We start from the raw sequence: 15,482 nt of genomic DNA on the forward strand, positions 1-15,482 counted from the left end.
TGTTAGATTTAATTGAAAGCAAGATTCAAAGAAGTTATATTTGGAACTCTGTTTTGTAGAATCTTAATTAAAAAAGGGAATAGGCGAAAAAAGGTAAAAAACCAATTTCTTAAGTTTTCCTGATCACTGCTTGAAATTATTATTAAAAATCAGTGAATCAAAATGTTTAGATTAAATCTGATTGATGAGCATTAAACAAAGGTTGAAGTGTGCATTATAACAACTGAGAATTAATCACTAGACAAAATCAGAAAATGAAATTATTTGACAATTCAAACACTGAACTGTTGTGTAAATATTAGATGTGATCTTCACCTTTGAATAAAAATTTTGACTTCTCAAACTAGTAATCAAATAGATTAAATAATTCAAAAACAGTGTGTTCATTTCCACTTGCAATATCATGATGACAATGTAGAAGACAAATTAATTTTTCTATTAGTCATGGATTAGTTAAAATGTGCCACAGAATCTTCTGAACTTCAGTGGTAGTAGGTTATGAAATTCTCCAGTTTGTTAGAGATTAATCCAGTGACATCAACCATGACCCTTTTCTAATTACACAAATAATGTAAGCAGTAAAGCCCTGGATTACACTTCTTCCTAAAAGTAAGCAATCTTCTGTTCTAATTCTGGCTTGCAATAAGCTTGAATCAAATTATATGCATGTTAGACATATCCAGGATAAACACATGATTTCATAATCAAAGGGATTTCTTGCAATTGCATGTTCCAGTAATTTTCAGAGTCTCTCTCAATAATGCTTTGGGTTTTTTTTATTATTATTATTATCATTCCTAAGCAAAGCTAGGTCAATTTTTAATAAATCATAGAACAGAAATAACTTTCTTATTGCGTGTAGAAGTGTGTTTTTTTCCTACTCAAACATACACAACCTTGAAGATAAATTCCCATCCAGAAATGGCTTAGTGAGTCAAGTGTCGGCATGATATAGCAGAAAGGCGTGATAATGGATTTGGGCATGGGTTTTTGTCAGGGTCATGCTGAATTCGTGGTATCCTGGAAGGCCTTCATTTCCATTCCTATCAGTGAAATGCATATGTCAAAGACATAACCAAAGCCAATGGCTTAAAAAAAATCTAAACACCATACCAATTCTAAGTTAAAAAATAGAAGTGTAGCTATGGATGACTACTAAAACAATCATAGGAAAAGGTGGATGCTCCATTTTTTTTATGTTGATAAATTGTACATAAGTACATTTCTGAAAAACACATTATATAAGCAACATTGTCATTTAATTCAAAAGGACTGCTATGAATCTTGGACTCTCTGCATAGACAACACAACAAGGTACCACAGCTTCTTCCTTCCTTGAAATGTAGGCCATGAAAAAGCAGCTTAGTGTAGAGTGTCACAGAAATGATCCTGCCTCTGGATTTGCCTCTTTCAAGTTCAATGATATCTTAACACACCACTATTTGATCAGGCATTATGTGCATGTCTATATTCTTGGAAATTTATTGCTGACTGATAATTTTAATAGTGATAAATATTAGCTTTAAATTTTGGGAATTAAATTTTGGTTAGGATATATTTAAAAGGAAATCAAGCTTTTCTAAAAGATATGTTTACCTAGAATTAAAGAGGAGGCCTGCTATTTTCATTTATGAACAAACCTCATTAAAGTCATTTGGCTAAATACACATTTTACTCTAGAACAAAGACTCCTAGGCAACCTACTTCAGAAAGAGATGCTACTAGATTCTGTGCTGTGTTCAGGCTCCACTTTCTGGAATCTCCATCTCTAAATACATATGGAACAAGTTAAATCACTTTACTAAACTGTAAGGAAAGAATTGGCAAGGTAACACAGCATACATGGTTCGAAAAGTCCTAAGTTACATTTCTCAAAGTAGAAACAACTAAAAATCTGGAGAAAACTGGTGAGGAAAAGGAAAATGAAGTGTGTATGGTTCTATTTTCTCCATTTGCCAGGTGTCATTTAGAAGATCTGTCATTATCTCTGATCCTCATACTTTTCATCTGTGAAATAACAATAATCATAAGGTCCATCTTCATAAAGCTCTCGCAAATCTGTACATAGATATAGACATATGAGCCAGGCAAAAAAGCCATTACACTCTTCTACAACTCTCAATAAGAAACAAACACAAACCTATGCAAGATAAGCAGCATTCATAAAAATGAAGCAACTGATTATTTTCTTGTTCTTTCACAATATGTTCATTTCACAATAAAGTTCCAGAAATATTCTGAATGGCATGAAATACAGTACTTTCAAATCATGCTGTCCTCTGCCCATGAGAAAGTAATCCAGCTTTGTCAAGACAGAAATTCCTTCGCAGCATTTTCTTTGCAACCCAACAATGAAAAGTTGAGGGCTTTCAAGCTTTTTCACCTCAGATTTTCCTGTGTTGTTTTCCTTTCTCTGAAGCAATTAGCCCTGAACGTGCCATTATCTGAGCACGTGGAAGGCAGATCCTCCATGAGAACTGCATGGCTCCAATGGGACAGTTCATTCTCATAGTTTGTCCAAAGGCTTCTTGGAAAGTTCTCAAAGCTAGCAGGGGATGTCTTCAAAGAGGAATAAAGGCAATCTAATGCTCTAACACTACCAGAAACAATGTATCAGTCATATCTGCCATCTTTTTGTGACAGATGAGGAAGAGGCTTTTTAAGGTTATAAGTGCATACAAAGCATTTAAATATCATTGCAAGTAAAGCATTTCAGAACAACAATTTACAACCACACACTGTACTAAATGGTTTGGAATGAGTACACTGATCGCAGGCCAACAGGCTCCATAAAAGCAGAACTGTGCTTTTACAAAATCCAGTAGAGCCTCAGGTCAGATGTCAGAGTTGAGAACTGCAAGAAAGCTGGAAGAATTTCATTTCACTGTATTGAGTATTTTATTATAAATCATCACCATAGCTTTAACTTGATATTTGGCTTTTAAATCACGAAGTATTGAATTCTTCTATCAACAACAGTATACATGATGCCATATTTCTTACAGTCCTGCATTTCCCCGGCCATAGTAATTCCAGCTTCTTATTTGTGATGAGTTTCCATACCCTGTCTGGGGTGTCACCTATCTCCTCCCACAGCCCCTCACTACTCATATCCTCCAAACCTGGTGCTGGAACTGCTTTACAGAATCAGAGTGGCTTGGGCTTGAAGGGACTAGATTCTCTGGGCAATTTGTTGCAGTACTTCACCACCCTCTGATTTCTTCCTAATATCTAATCTAAATCTCTCCTCTGTTAGTTTAAAGCCATTCCCAACTTGTCCTATCACTACCAAACCATGTAAGAAGTTGGTCTCATCTTTGTTTATAAACTCCTTTTAGATACTGGAATAGTGCAATAAGATCTCCCTGAGGTCTTCTCCAGCCTGAAAAAGCCCAGCTCCCTCAGCCTTTGTAGGTGAAGTGCTCCAGCTCTCTGACCTTTGTGGCCTCCTCTGGACCTTCTTCAAACTTCATGTGACTGCCATGACTTTTTAAGTATCATTGAGAGTGTCTTGGCAAATTCATTAGCTAATTCCCTCAGGGCTCTGGGATACACTTCATTGGAACCCAGAGACTTTTGGATGTTTGAGTTCCTCAGCTGATCACAAATCTGATCGTTGCATACAGCAGGAGGGACATTGTTCCCCCAGACTCCACTTTCCAACCCATTCGCTCAAAGGGTTTGTGAAGAGCAGTTGCCAGTGAAGTCTGAGGCAGAAAAAAGTTGTTGAGTATCTCAGCACCACTCAGCTTAGTGTCATCTGGTTACTTGCTGAGGGTGCTGTGCCAAATTGCTGATCAGCATTCACCTGGTAACCAGCAGACAGAGCAATCAACCTGCAAGTTCCTTTACCCAGCTTGATATACAATAAATTTTAGAAACTTAATAATAAAGAATCTGTTCATCTGATAAATGTGATTAACGTTGGACAGTGTAGAAAAACTTTGTTACCATGGAGCAGAGATACACAGGCACAGGCACCAAGACACTGAAGGACATTCATTGCCTTAGGAAACCTCCATAATGATTATTCTCTGTTCATGAAACCCACACAGGACATCTGTATGCATCAGCTTACACATTCAAGAGAAAGCTTAGCAAGGTTTTCCCCCAGTTTATTTTAGTCCATCTAGACCCTCCTGTATGTATGTATGTGGGAATAGACAAAAATCACAAATACAAAAGAAGACTGTCATTATGTACAATTTTTGACAAAAAAAAATTGTCAAAATTTTGTGTTTCTGATCCTACACAACAGATGGTATACAGCCATAACCAAACCTGTGCTGACATAAATATTGTCCATGCTTGCGAATTTCCATCATGTATGGATGCAAGACAAATAAGCATTCTCTTCTATTGAAGAGGCTTTGTCATACAATGTTGAAACAGCAAATACTGCTGATCTAAATATTGTTGTATATTTTCAAACATTCTTAGTTTGTATGAGTAAGTAGAAACAAAACTAGCTTTTCTCTTTTTCTTTTTCTTTTTTACTTGTAGTGTGGAGTGATTTTACTTTTAAGGAAAATCTTCATTACCTGGTAGTGTTTTATGATACGTTTGGTGAATGTAGAGATAAATTTTAAAGCTAATTTTCTTGAGAACCCTGATTTCTACCAAATCAAGAGAAGCAGATACAGGGGGCAGGAGGAGGCTGTCTTACCTGATGGCAGCACACAGAGGCAGACTTTGCTAAGAGCAGCTTATCTTCCAGTAATATCTCCTTTCTATTAGATTAGGAGAATGCAATACATAGAAAGGGAGAGAAATCAGAAAGATAACTATACTCCATTCTTCAGAAAGAAAAAAAAATGTATATATATATATATGGTAGTACAGAAAATAGCTCTGTAACATCAAACAGATGCTGCAGGCTACCTATACACTTTACTGTTTACAAGTGGCTATCTCAGAAAACCATCATGAGAAAGCTCACAGAAGGATGTTGTCTTCTGCCAATATCTACACTGAAATTAACAATTTTAACCAATGCTGCACTGAGTGATTCAGACGAAAACCTGTCCATCTTCTACACAGATAAATGGAGATCTAGAATCTGTCATCTTGGACAAGATGAAGCAGGACCCAGGAACCAGTTATTGGAACTAGGCCTGAGAAACATAGATGGTCCTCAAAGTTAGCCTCACTTTGAGTAGGAAAGTTGGAACCAGATGACCTCCAGTGGTTTCTTCATATCTAAATTATTAAATGATTACATAATAATAATAAATTGTTAGATGTATTCAGAGAGTTTCTCACTGACTCTTGGTGAGACATGATGGCTGTGGTATTTATGGAAAAAAATTAAAGTGAATATCTTCCATAAAAAGCCTCTCAGTAATGTATTAACAGTTATTAAGGGCAAGACCCAAATCAGGAAAGACCATAATTAAATTTACCTATCATTTCTTTAGTACTTCCCCTTTCCCTGTGAATGTTTATGACTGTAATAAATTACAGTATTGCCTACCACTTTCTCTTCATCATTTTCCTCTGATACCCACCTATAAGCAGTCTTCTCTAACTCACAGATGGATCTGCCTTCTCCTAGTCGTTGGGCCCAAGGAGTGAACCCCATGAATACAGACAAGGTGGACTCCTGGTTCAGATGTCAGGGTCAAGTCCCAGCATAACCACCAATTCTTTTCATCTTATAGATTGAGTCACTTCCTATACAGACAGAACCTTTAGGGTAGGTTTTTTGGCTGATAAACAGCAAGTTATCTACTCAGCACTTTTAATTTATTCAAAGTTTTATAAATTGGGTAACTCTTCTCAAGATCCTGCAAAACAAGGCAGTACCATTTCTAAGAAAAACTCACCAGAAATGACAACAGAGGCGATGCTGCTTTTTCACTTTTCATTTTTTCTAGATTTATTTCAAAATGTTTCAGAAATGTCTGACACTTCTGAAGCAAACATCAGCTGAGGCATTTTGCCAGTGGAATATTTTGGCTGCAACTGTGAGATTTTCACAAGTTTATAAGGAACAGAAAACAGGCTAACAATAGGAAGTGCTCAGTGACCTTAACAAACAATGATGTTACTAGTCCTTCCAAAATGAAACCCTTGGGCTCTACTTAAGAGCAAATAAACTAGACTGTAAGTTTACATGAAGCATGCTTCCTCTATAATTTCAGGTACCCACCAGCTATACACTGTCAGTCCAAACCAAACTGAAAGTCAAATCTGGCTAAAATAAAACCTTCATATGCCTTTATTAAATGAAATGAAACAGAAATGCTCACATCTCTCCAGTTCTGGCTTGCCTCAAATAATTTTGGCTTTTGAAGGAGCTTTGCTATATGTAGAGCCTTCAGGCACAGTTTTTTCCTAACACACCAAATTACGTTCCCTTCAAAATCAACCAAATTATTATTGCAACATTATGAAAGGGTCCAGAATAGTGTGAAGAAAGTAAACAGCCACTGGAAACTCAGTACCAGGTGAATAAGCAAGATCTGAAACATAGAGGGAGTTTTGATTGTATCCTCCCAGGTTCACAGCCAAAAAATTTCAAGAAATGCAGAGATAAAATAATCCTGCAGCTGCTAATGGCAATATCCAAATTATGGAATAAATAGCATAGAAAACCTGATAGGATCTGTAGAAAATTCATATATACCTGCTGATGATGCTGATGTTTCGGTGAGTCCAAGATGTGGGTCACATCATGAAGCTTGGAAGTAACACAAAGGGAAAAGAAAACTTGCTGATGCTGATGGCTGGAGAAGAGAAAGGTAGCTATGGCCAAAGATAAAAAACACCAAGTTGCTCCAATATGAAAATTCATCTGATTCTCATGCGGTGACTGAATTAGGAAAACTCCTCTAAATTCAGTTACAAAAAAAAAAAAAAGGAACTACTAGTAAAAATAGACTTGGATTCTTACCACTATCTTCACTAAATCCAGCCTTCATGACATCCTGCAGAATGTAAACACAACTACAGAAATCAGCACCAGCAAACCCAGGGAGTTATTACTGGATTCATATAAGGCCAAGAATATCCAGAAAGGATTCCCAGATTGTCATCTCCTTGCAGCTTCTCCCAAACTGTATGATCATAGTTACTGTAGCTACATTAGCAAAAGCATGAGTTATTTTTAAACTCCAGAGAAATTATCTGGAATTCAAACTTCTAATCATATTTGCATAGAAAGGGAAGGAAAGCTTGCAAAAACACATATGTATTTTACTGGTTTATTTGTGTTCTTTCAAAGCAAATGCTCTCTGCAGCCAAAAGAACAGGAGTTAGCAGCAAGAGAAAAGCAGACTTGGCTGGTTAGAACACAGCAGTTATTTTACTTCACCATGTGTTGTTTTTCAAGCTTCCAGCAGTTAGATGTCTGCCGGAAAAACACAGTCATCCATGAGGGCACAGGGAGTTGATAAAGTAATAAAAGCTTTAACTGATAAAAGCTGATCTAGTTCAAGGGGAAAAAGTGGAAAAGTCCTTCTACAGGTCACAGTGACATTTCATTTCCTCTGCTTGGAATGTAGAAGTCCCATTCAATGTATTTTAGGTAATAATATGAAAAAAACATTGCACTTTTTTTTTTCTCATTCCTTGAACACAGTAGTACATACAAGAATAAACTTACAAAAATCTGCTGAAGGTAGACCTGACATTCTTCCAAAATCAAGATCTGCTGCTTTATGAATCTCTTCACTTTGGTTACTTACTGACATAAATGACAGAGATGTCTGTGTCTTGGGCAAAAAATGGGAGTGTAGATACCATCATGATCTTAGACAATTTTAAATTTTGTATTTTAAATTTGTGGTAGATCTCAAAAGCATTACAACCAAAAATATAGTCCGATAAAAGAAAAATATGTTCAGGGAACAGTGAAAATGATGGGACAAGTTTACCTAAATGAATAATGGATGGAGGGATGTCTATTCTGCCCTACACTTTTAAAACTTTTTGAATTGAGCAGGTTAGAAGACTCTGAAGAGTCATTTACCAGATTTATCTGATATCTTTGTAAATTTAGTAGTATCTACCAGTGTAACTCTGTTTTGCATCATCAGTTAGATCAGCAACAAATGAGGCTACGCTGGCTCCTAAATGAAAGTATTTCTGAAATTAGTTATGGCATAGATACACAGCCATGAACACAGCTGATTATGCTTAAAGACACAAATGGCAGAAATCAGAAAGGTCATCTTTCACTTCTCTTCTTCAGTCTTTGAGTACTGTAGTCTTATTCTCAGCTGTTCTAACATAAGGCAGCAAGTAAATGAGACATATACAGACAGAATATTTGCCTGTGTCCCCAGGAACATGAGGTTTCAACCTAACTTGCAAAGGAGTGGAGTTTTCATTCATAATGGTAGACCTACAAACCTCACGGAAAAGAATCACTTAAATAAAGAAAAAGTAACAAGCAACTGCTCCAACTGTAGGAGAAAGCACTGAATAAGTCAATGAGAGCTCTCTGACTTTACTAGCCACACTATATGGGTTGGACACATGGCAGATAGGAGATTGTATGAAAATCTTCAATTGGATCTTGCAATCAAATGCAAAACAAGAAGACTGAAGAGGAAATAGTTTTTCTTACTTCAGGTACTGAAAGTACTAATTGCTATTTGAAGACACTAAAATGAGAAAAAGAATGAACTGTGAGGCAGAGAAAGTTAAGCTTTACCATATGCTCTTCCACATTCCCAAACATTTCTGCTTTACTTAATGTTACCACAGGTGGTGGCTACATCAGTGGCTTCTGGAAGCTTCCAACTGAAGCATTTTTTTATGCACAAGACCAAACAATACTTCTTTGCATTATTTGCCAGTTAATCATTTTTCAAAATATTCTTTTCCCTCATTTTAAATTTGGTCTTTAGTCCAAAGCTTGTCAAGTTTTCTTTAAGATATATTTGAAGTTGAAAAGACAAGCTGTTTCTAAATATTTTGAAATTATACTGAATACATTACTTTTTTCTTCATTCTCAGTTTCTCAGATCTAAAGCACTCAGATATCAACACCTACCTAGATACCAAAGGGTATACTGTTGTTGTCTCCTGACTTCTGCTTGATCATGTATCTCAAAACAATCAAATAAAAATAGTTGTTTCAATATGTCTTGCCCTTTGTACTAGTATAAAATTGAGAGGGAATTTAAATCCAATCCTCGTTATGACATTTTGCCTACAGTAGATACTAACAGTGATTTTTACTTCACTGCAAAACACACAGGAGACCAGAAAGATCCTTTGCAAAATCTGAAATGGTTTGGCGACATGCTCAGAGTATGGAGCACATGGAAAATCTCATGGGCACTGCAAATAAGAAGGTAGCACACGGTCATTGTGAAGACATGTTGCTGCATTGAACCATATTGTTTTATGACTGTGGCAGAAAGAATGAGCAGCACACTCAAAATGAAATCCTACCCTCATGGTAATCCTTGCTAATTGCAAGACACTTGGCTATAAACAAAGGAAGAACATGTCGTTTTGTTTTCCATTTCTCATATTACCAAAACAAGCATTCACATCCAGGATCACATTGTCAGTTCCTGACAATTATTTTGTCATGTATCCATTTTTTAATTTTCTTTAAGTGACTAATGATAATAGATGGTTGCTCTCATTCCTGTTCAAGTGAAGTCAAATTAGTTTCAGCCTGGATTAGAATGGATCAGAAAAACCTTAGCAAAGTAGGCATTCTTCACCAAATAAATATACAAGTTTCTTCCTTTCCTGCATAGTTTCCCCATGTTATTTGGCAGCTACTTGCTAAGTGCTAGTAATAAAATGTCTGCTTAAGAAAAAAAAAAAAGGAGAGTAGCTGAGAGGGGAAGATGTCACAGTAATTGTTAGGAGTTTCAGTTTGTCATTTTAAAACAGGTATAAATATGACATTCGTTCAACTCTCATGAAGAGTATTTCCAGTCTCTTGAAGCCATAGTGCATGTTCACATGGCGCTGTAAATCTATAAATGCCTTTTTCAAGAGTTTGTGGGACAAAGATTGTCTGTCATTTATAGCTGTATAACTACATCACCCAGAACTAACTCACGTCACTGATGTACCAGAACAAGTCCTCACATCAGCCTCCATGAACCCTGCAGCACCATGCTCTCACATAACATGGTCACAGAATGGTGGCCCATGTCTAATTCTTTGAGTCATATGATGTGAAAGAGATGCAGAGGAAGGCTGCAAATGGGGACTTATCTCCTAGACAGGCTGTTTAAATCCTTTTAGATATTTTTTTTATGCGACCCTTCAGTGCACCACCTCCTGTGCTCTCTCCCACGCTATGAGTTCAGGCATCAGACTGAGCCACATGACAGATCATACTTAAGACTGACCATATCCAGAATGTGGGGTCTTAGTGTGGGAGAGAAAATCTGCAGAAATTCTATGAAAAGTGTGAGGGGGAGCAGGAACTAATTAAATGAGTCACGCATTCGATATGAGACACTTCATAGAACATCCTCAAGTTCCCCACCAACGCCAAACCCAATCACAAGATGAGTTTCCACTATGCCTCCTGAGAACTATAGCCACTTGGCTGCAGAGATGCCCTTTTCTACTTCTGGGAACAATTAAAATCAAGAGGGTGAGATTTCCCATCTTCCTTTTCCCTTTGTCTCAAATTGCAAATCTAGAGATTATTCACAGATACTTCATATATTGCTACAGGGTAGTTCATGTTTTAATAAAAAATCTACTTGCATATTCTCTCTTTAGATGTTGTGACAGAGTTACTGTTATTCCATTAATTCGCTACAACCCATAAGATAGCAAAATGAATCTGGTGCTCTAGAAAACTGTCCTGCTTTTATTTTGGATATGAGAGAGACATATGGTGTCTCAAGAAATAATTAATGCCTCACTGCATTCAAAATCACCTTTAGAAGTCCATCAGTAAGATTTATTTGTGTGAAGAACTGCATTTTAAAGGATAGGTTACCTACCTATTATTACAGAAAATCTATCGTACTGCTTTAAAAGAGAGTGCTCAAGGCCATGACAAATTACTTTCCCAAATATTCTTACTATTAAAGGCTAAATTCAGTGAACCAATAACTTTCTGTTAATTTGTAACATTTTCTCAAGTGCTGCCTTTGAATAGAAAATGAAAATAAATTATCCAGTGCTTAACGATGCCTTCCTTGCATGTAAATGTGATACAATGACTCGAAGACTACTTAACAAGGTCTCTGTTTGTCTGAGATCTGCAAACTCTAAGACTTAAGGACCCTCACAATCCCTGAGGACCCACCTGCCACTGGTTCTCACTCACCTGCGTTGTCTCTAAACTTTCAGGGTTCAATGGCCAATCTAGTCCAAAATAAAAATATATTTTGGAATGTTGATTTAGTTTTCATAGCAAATGCAAAGGACATATTTGCATTGTGAATACCTAGATTTCAATTCTGTCAATGTTTTAGAAATCATTGAGGACGTAAACTGCATGTTCTGTGACACATACTCAAACTTGATGGAACAGGTACACTAGAGAAACATTAAAGAAACATAAATCAATTTAGTTATCAGACCAAGACACTTAAGTTGTATCTGGTGGAGATAGCAAAGACATCATAAAAATGATAGTGGTAAGAAGAAATCTGCCAAAGAGACGAACTGATGTTTTGGGTTCTGAAGAAGCATTCAAATGGAGAAAGGGTGAGAGCTCAGGGTCAAACCAATAAACAGAAGTACTGAAAAGCTTTTATTCTGAAGTATACTCCCATCTAATGAGAACTTCAGCTGAATGCCAGCCACTCTGTCTCACTGCTCAACAATACTTGCTAGCTGGTGGCAATTCAGCAGAGTGGGGACATATGATACTTCAGAAAGAAACTCCATACAGACAATACTCCACAGCTCTTTGAACATTCCAGCTGGACCTGCAGATCTATAAATCTGAAAATATAAGGAGCAAGAGAACAGGTTTGAATGAACAAAAGGCAGTTCTGAAGGCCTAAGAATGGGGAGAAAGGAGCCGTTTGCCCAAGTAGGAAGAGAGCACAATCCTACAGGGTAAGAGTTTCAGTTTCACTCATTTTTTTCCTTAATCCTCAGTCTAATGACTAGTACTCATTCACATGTGGGAGGAAAAAGGAGCTTTTCAGCAGTAAGATGGAAAGAGGCCAACCCCCTGGAGACTGAGGATGGTGAGCAGGGCCCTGGTGGAATGGAAGAGATGTGCTTTGTGCACAGCTTCAAACTGGTCAGAAAACAGAGTTGAAAAGAGCAACTGCAACTCCTGGGTGACAGTCCTGCTCAGCATCTGCTATAGACTGACAATATTAAATCCCACTTCTGTTTCCTCTACCAGCCTTGCCTTTTGCTTTCACCAACACCTGAAGCACAGCAGTGTTGGACCCAGACATGACAGCAGTTGTGTTCTGCTTCAGGGCATGCTGAAAGCATTATAGCACTGACTGAACAGTGTCTGTTTTGTGTAGCTCACACCAAAGTCCATACAGGATCCACAGACCCAGCATTCTCCTTTATGGGATATGATTCACTAGATGTTGTTAAAGCTGTTTGATCTAGACTTTATTCTAAATAGGGCACTAGCTTTCACTCTAAATCATGGCTGGGTGAAAAGGAGATACTGTTTCCCCTAGGTATACACAAATGGATGCTTAAGTCCTCCTGCAGTTTGCTTCCCTGCCTGCCTGCAGATCTTTAGAGCTTGCATGTATGGGATTGCAGCCCACAGCTCACAGCTCACTGAAGTCTCCCGGCCAACAGGCTGGAACAACATTGGAACACTGGAACAACATTGACTGAGGATTGAGACAGAAATCACAGAAAGGTGGACAGCTGTCTAACGCTTTTTATTGCATATAAACTAATGGCTATAACTTATATAAGCAGACTTTAAACTGAAGCCTGGAACTCCTTCTTCCAGTGTGAGTGCTATGGTAAGAACGAAGATCTTCAGACAAAGCAGAGTGTTACAGGAGATGTGGAGGATTTTCCCTTCTTTCAGCAGCCTATTGACTGCTCCTAATTAGTCCCTAGCATGACAGTTTTGGGACTGTAAATTCCTTGAAGCCATATTGAAACAGGATCCTGCTTTTGAGGGGAAAAAAAAGAAAAGAAAAAAAGTCCTTCAATGATTAGTTTAATTGTACAGCTGTAATAAAGTTGCTATTTTACTGAAAGGAGCTTTTTCAAAGATACTACAGGCATTTCTGTATTCGTGAGGGCTTTCAAGATCATGAGGAGAATATCGTTATTAAAACCCCTTCTGAAGCCCATCAGTCTCCTGGCACTGCACAGAACATGAAAACAAGAACAGTTCCATCACAGAAAAGCTTTCATTCTAATAGATAGTTTTGCACAGGGGCAGGGAAACACAGGCAGGATCCTGATGCTTTTGGAAGAAAGAGGCAGCTATCAGCAATTCTCTGCAACAGAAATCTCTACTGGTGATGCCAGAAACCTTACATTTATACAGATTATTATGAGAAAGCTTTTACGTCCTAATTAATGGACTGTCAGCGTCACACAGCTTGTGCCCACACGCGATCAACAAAGAATTTGAATAGGTGCTGTTTTCTCATCAGTACTATTTGTTAGAAGAAAGCTAATTACCAATTGTTCCCAACCAAGTTTGATTTTTAAAAACAGTTTTCCTTGTAATTTAGTGTGTAGCAAGCGTCAAAAGCACCTTTAGGCTGAGAAGTTGCACAGTGTCTCCAACTGTATCATGCCATGAGCAAACCTGTCAACATTCAGCTGCAACTAAGAGTGGCTGGGCTTACAAGCAGCTGTTTCCAGATTTGAAGAATCCTGCAGTTTTCAGCTCTTTTCAGACTGTTTGATACATCCCATGAGCATGATTTCTGTGCAAAATCTACTTATTGGCAGATGGCTTCTGTCCAGAAGCTGAGCAGATCACATAGGGATCATCATCACTCCTGCTGATTTCTTGAGCGTCTGGGCCCTGACTTCTAGACAAGAGAAAATCACAGGCAGCATTAACAAGAAAAAAATGAAATTAGAAAAAAACATTCTTTTTGCCTTAAGTATTAGACATTTCACTCTGATTCAGATCCTGCCTCCCCAAAGACTTCATGGTTGGAATCTTTGGTGTAATCAATGCCACCACTGCACCTAAAAGCACTTCACACCTATCAAGGTCCAAACAAACTATTTACTATTTACTATTTTAAAACCTATTACTATTTACTATTTTATTACTATTTACTATTTTATTACTATTTACTATTTTACTATTTACCTAAACTATTTACTATTTTAAATAAAAAGGCATGCAAAATCACAGCCCCAAGATGTCAGAGTTCAAGAAGTGTTTGGACAAAGCTCTCAGACATAGGGTTTGAATTTTGAGTGGTTCTGTGTGGAACCAGAAGTTGAACTCAGTGATCTCTATGGGTATGTTCCAACTCAGCATGATTTACAGTTCTGTGATGCTGTGAAAATACAAATGGATGGCTGCTCCATGTGCTTTTACATCTCCATTCCACAAGCTGAAATCTAAGAACTCAGGTTTGTTATTTTCAGCTTTTATAGGAGGGGAAGGGAATAAAACTTCAGTATTGATACTGTACTAGCAGTCTTTATTATCTGGTAGACTCATTTATACAACTTAATGTCACCTTCTATTTTGATATACTGAGACAACAAGAAACGCTTAATGGTTTACTCTAAATGAAGACAACTATGCTCTTTAAACAGATGAATATTCTACTGGAGTGTCTGAAACTAGTCAGTGTCAAATCACTAACCTGGAGGTTAACATTATTTTTCTGATACATCATTCAAAAACACAGAACTGTGGGAATTAAACAAAGAATATGAATGATTAACGAAAAAGTTGAAGACAGTGATCTAGAAGTCTCTGAAATCAATAGCCACATCTCACACAGTTTATCAGACGTCAACCTATATTAAATCACATTTTTAACAGATTCCTTTTACCATACTGAAGAATTTCAGTTTGCTTGTAGCTTTAATTTTATGTCAAGAAGGATCCTTTGGGCATTATACGCAGCCATGAACACTCATCAAATAATCAGTTTGTCATGTGCCTTTGGAAAAAAAACTATTAACTGTAGCTTTCATACACAAGCCTGCTTATTGAGAATTATTCTACGAACTATATTCCTGAATGACAATACATCTACAATCTCTGTTATTTACTAAAGTAGTCCCTGCTCAGCTTCAGTCTCTAAACATAGGGTAGTCTAAATGATGGGGGAAATTAGTGTGAAACTTCACTGGAGAAGGATAAAGATCGCCCTGTCTGAAAGGAAGGGTGCCCCGAGGCTTTGGGCTGCAGCTTTGCCTCCTCCTGACCCGGTCACCCTTCCTTGCTAGCAGCAGCTCTCCCTCAGATCAAGACAGGGATCTCCAGACAAGCCAGGTCCGCGGCAATTAATTTTAGACATCTCCTTGTAACATTCAGTAGATTCGTTTATTTCTATCAAAGCCCGTTTCACTACGGAGCTTCTCTTGATTCCGATCATTTTAATTAA

Source organism: Cyrtonyx montezumae, unplaced genomic scaffold (genome assembly GCF_038088225.1).
Source record: "Cyrtonyx montezumae isolate F1298 unplaced genomic scaffold, pur_monq_1.0 scaffold_3, whole genome shotgun sequence".
In the NCBI taxonomy this organism is placed as follows: domain Eukaryota; kingdom Metazoa; phylum Chordata; class Aves; order Galliformes; family Odontophoridae; genus Cyrtonyx; species Cyrtonyx montezumae.